Here is a 4,938-nt window from a genome sequence, read left to right on the forward strand (position 1 = left end):
AGGTTGGCGAAAAAGGAGAATTTGGTCCGAACTTGATCAAGCAAACAGCAGAACTAGTAGTCAAAATCGAGATAGGATGAATATTGCACAAAGTTGCCAAAAGAGTTACGCTGATAAGCGACGAAAGGAACTAGAGTTTGGAGTAGGTGACCATGTATTCGTGAAAGTAGCACCTATGAAGAGTGTTATGAGATTTGGCAAGAAAAGCAAACTCAGTCCGATGTTCATAGGACCGTTTGAGATTTTAGAGAAGATTGGAACATTAGCTTATAAAGTGGTGTTGCCACAGACACTAGCTGGAGTGCATAATGTGTTCCATATATCGATGCTGCGAAAGTACATGTCGAATGTAACGTTCCAAAAATTTAAAGGTCCACGTGAACCACATGCATGCAAAATTATTAAATTTCTTTGGTATTTTATTAAATTGTTTTAAAGCATTAAACGTTTGGTTATTTTAAAATGACTAGACGCTTCAGTTGGTATCAGAGCAAGGTTCCTGTATAGGGTTGTGCCACCGCCAGCTTCTGCCGCTCAGTCTTCAAGCCTCAAGTCTGTAAGTGTATATGGTTTAAATGTTTTGAAAGTTTTAATGCTATCACCTGCATGTTTACATGATATACGTTTTACTGTACATGTTTATCGGTCGCTATGTTTTGAGATTTAATGTTTTAAAAATTTTTATGCACGTTATGACATGAAATGAGAAATTATTTAATTTTCTTGCATGCTGGTGTGGTGGAATTGGACATGAATAAGAATTTTGCTTTTGGGCATTAGGAAAGGTTGGAAATGATTTGTCTATATTAATTTTTTGTTAGTAGTACTGATGTTCTACTTGTGGGTCATAAGTTAAACTTGACAATTATGAATGCTTTTGGGACTTGTAGGTTTTCTAAGAAAATACAGATGGTTCGTGGTTGATAGTTTAGTTGATTTTTGAGGATTCCATGTAAGGATTAATGATTCGAAGACTACGACGATCTTTGGGAGTATAAAGACATAGAATTTATTTAGGATGCATGCTCTACCTAGTTAGAATTAAGGATTGAATTGCATAAATTGAGAATTTTAAGGAGCTAATTGTAATAACCAATAATTTGAGGACCTAAGTACAAAAATAAAGTTCTAAGGGACTATTTTCGAATTTATCGAACTTTGGGATTAAATTCTGAGTTTCGAGAATTTTAAAGTCTAATGAGGCTAAAGTCGAAAATTTTATGGAGACAAAAATGCAAATTTCAAAGAGTTATAGGGCCAAAATTGTAATCTTCGAGAATTTTAAGGACCAAATAGTAAATTCCAAAATTTTTGAGGATTAAAGTTGAACTTTTGAGGAACACTTAGGTAAAATCAGTAATTTTCGAAGGTTATGAGAATTGAACTTTGGTATAATAATCTTAATATTATTGAACTTTATGTTACGAGAAACTTATAAAATGGGATTAAGAACGGCAAGAACTTATGGGTAATTGTTGGATTCTCGAGATTTAAGGACAAATCGGATAATATTCGAGGAAAGTAAGAACTAATTTGCAATTTTTAAGAAATTTGAAGATTTGTTTAGCAGTAAGTGAGAAGTGAATGGTTTAAATGACCGGAATTTTTGATGATTTAGATTTGAGGGATATTTGGAACCTTGAGATATCTGGGTTATAATGTTATAAGAAATGGTAATAAAGGACATTGTAGGGTGAATCAATCTTGGGCTTGAAAATCTAAGCGTTAGTAGAATAATGTGTGACAAATTAAGAATTTAAAACGATAGCAATTTAAGGTGAAGTTGATCAGTTAGTTAAGTTATAAGAATAGACATGGAGCTAACAAAATTTTGAGAATTTAAGTTAGATGTATCATAAATTTTAATCGTGATCTTAAGAGTTAAAATTATACCTTTGTTGGAATTTAATTTTTCTAGAAAGTTGGGTATGATTGATGGTTAGATTACTCGATAGACGCATAAGTCATTAAGAAACTTGGGGCTAAGCGGATATGTGTGTTGGAATTATTTTATCCAAAGCTATTTGGATTGGGTAAGTTTGAATTTCAAATTTATGGGATATTTGTCCATACGGAAATTTTGGGTGAAATAAAAACAGAAGGGAATTAGTTGTGTTCAACATAGGTTACCAATGAATGAATATTAAGATTTGTTATCGAATAAGAAATCTAAAAGCTTGATATGAGGATTCTAGAATTCTATGGGTTATAAGTGAAGTTGATTTATTAAAGTTAATCTAATGCTACCATGTGATAACTTATTAAGTTTTATAAACTAGACTTAATTAAGCATTGAGGATACTTAAGAATGTGACATTTGTTTCAATGAGGAAAGTCCAGAGTCTTAGGCATCAACTTTATTGTAATTGGGAAGATAATAGTTTAAGCATGGAATTGAGGCTAGAAAGGTTTTATTATTTAGATAGAAGATCAATATGGTATACTATGAGTTTTATGGATTAACTCTACTCGAATTTAAGATTTACAACACTGTTATATTTGGGATGTACTTGTAAATAGTAAGTTACGTAAGTTTAATGCCGTAAGATAAGGATTCGATTCAAGGATCTTAGGCTAATTTTGTTATGGGGTTGAGATAAGGTTTAACTTTTAAGTGTATCACCGAGGATAACAGTCGGTCATTAAATTTTGGAACTAAGGTTTCTTATGTTGAACTGCATAAATGCTAATGTAATAGGTCAATGAACATCCTGGGTATAGTATAAAAAAAATAGATGCAATAAGTTTGGACTTCCATTCCTAATATTGCGAATTTTGAGAAAAGTCAAAATTTGAGGTCATAGTAGAATGGAATTAAGTCACCTTAAGTTGTTTTAAGTTGCGATTCGCAAACGGGGAGTTCAGTAGGCAAAATAATTAGAATTGAGGAGACATAAGGACACCCTAAGATTTATTATTTTATCATAGTAGCGCCGCGGAAGCGTGGACTATTGGGATACTAGAACTAACTCTAAACTTTTGATTATCAGGGATAAGCGAATTTCGGGGACGAAATTCAATTTAAGGGGGGTAGATTGCAACGTTCCAAAAATTTAAAGGTCCACGTGAACCACATGCATGCAAAATTATTAAATTTCTTTGGTATTTTATTAAATTGTTTTAAAGCATTAAATACTTGTTTATTTCATTGAATTGTGTTTACTTATTTTTATGCATTTTATGCATAATTCATGCATGGTAGAATTTATTCCATAAATTTTATAAGTTCACGCATTAGGGTTTTTAGGTGCATTTCATGCACGAACGAGGAACGGAGACCGGAGAATTTTCAGGAAAATTATTTTTATTGCACGATTTATTTTATAAATTAAGTTAAAGCATTTTTAAGTGTATTTTTCAAAATTAGGAATTTTTGGGTATTTTTACTCGCAGGATTCTAATTTGTAACGGTACGCAAATTTTATCAAACCGGGAGACTTTTTGAGGGTTCGGCTAATATTTTCAAAATATTTTCAACACAAAATATTTTTCGGGAGTGCGTTGGGATTTAACGGACCTATTTTTAAGATTGTTGGGATTAAAATTTCTTTTAACCTTTAAATATCAAAATAAGGCCCATTAGTTCATTGTTAGTTATTTAAATATTATATAATGATCTATTAAACCTAACCCTAGTCATTAGCACCCCACTAAACCTAATTCACTCCATCCAGCCGCCCACCTTCATCCAATTAGCAACCCTCTTCGTGAAGTGCAGCAGCCAAGGAATTCGGTGCCTTCATTTCTTCAAACTCAAACATCTCCTACACCTCGGTTCCTTCGAGCATTTGTGCATCATAAGCTCTTCAGGCACTCATGTATCACCTTTTCTCTTCATACACGCTGATAGTATACTGATCTTTATGAAAATTGCGAAGCTTTTATTAAAAAAAAAAATTTAAAAGTAGTCAGATGCTTCTTCTATTCTTATTCTTTTCCCTCGCGCAGCTGGGCCATCCTGAACTTGAACCAGAGACCTCGTCCGTGAAGTAAATCATCGCACCTACGGTCCAACCAATTGGGAGAGAATCAATAGATTCCTTTTCGGGAGCGATTCATCCTTCCCGAACGCAGCATACAACCTTCCGTTGTACTGCGCTCTCCAAGTGTGCTTGTTCTCCCCTTCTTCCTTACCCCGGTAATTCTTTGTGAAATAACTCCGATGAGAAGAAAAAAGAAAGCGTTAAGAGACCCTCCTGGCCCAACCCTGGACACTCTAAGATCCTTTTTCAAACATGCTCCCATCTCGAGGCAAGAGATAGATAAATAGACACATCCCATTGCACTGATCGGGGGCCTTCGTAGTGACTGAGGGTGATGCAGGTGAGCTTCATGATAAGGAGACTGGAGGTGCCGAAATATGAGTAGGCAGACCTGGTGCGGTGACATGACCCGAGGACCACATGTTTTCCGCATTATGATTTATGAAATTGAGAGGAGATGAACATTTTCTTACGATGATGATTTTATGATTTTATTCGTTTATGTTTAAGTATGATTTTGAATGAGTTTGATTATTTTAAACCGCGATATTTTTATGTTAAAATAAATATGATTATTTTAAATGTTATTTCGAAAATGTGAGCTTTAAAAAAAAATAAATATTTCCGCATTTTTAAAAGTAGTAGACGCTAAATCAAATCCCTCACATGTACTAAATTATGAGCATCTAAAGTTGACTCCAAATACGTCATACGAGGAACGACCTATACAAATTTAATTTGGATAGGCAAGAAAGAAGGCATCGAAACAAAGTCATTCAAATGGTCAATGTCAGGTGGCTAAATCATTCGGAGGAGGACGCTACTTGGAAAACTGAGAGGGAGATGAGGAGTCTCTACCCTGAGTTATTCGATGAGTTTTAATTTCGAGGAAGAAATTTCATTTAAAGGAGGGAGGAACTGTAAGGTCCAAAATGTGATAACGTAATCCAAGTGC

At 34.0% G+C, this 4,938-nt stretch overlaps 1 long non-coding RNA gene across 1 annotated transcript; it reads left to right on the forward strand.

Annotated features, from left to right (window-relative positions):
• Positions 1 to 455: 455 nt before the first annotated feature.
• On the forward strand, positions 456 to 4,601 carry LOC140987231 (uncharacterized). Its single transcript, XR_012177091.1, has 2 exons — positions 456 to 556; positions 4,324 to 4,601. It is a non-coding gene; the product is annotated as an uncharacterized lncRNA (long non-coding RNA).
• Positions 4,602 to 4,938: the final 337 nt, after the last annotated feature.

The sequence above is a fragment of the Primulina huaijiensis genome, chromosome 11 (assembly GCF_012295235.1).
Source record: "Primulina huaijiensis isolate GDHJ02 chromosome 11, ASM1229523v2, whole genome shotgun sequence".
Taxonomy (NCBI): Eukaryota; Viridiplantae; Streptophyta; class Magnoliopsida; order Lamiales; family Gesneriaceae; genus Primulina; species Primulina huaijiensis.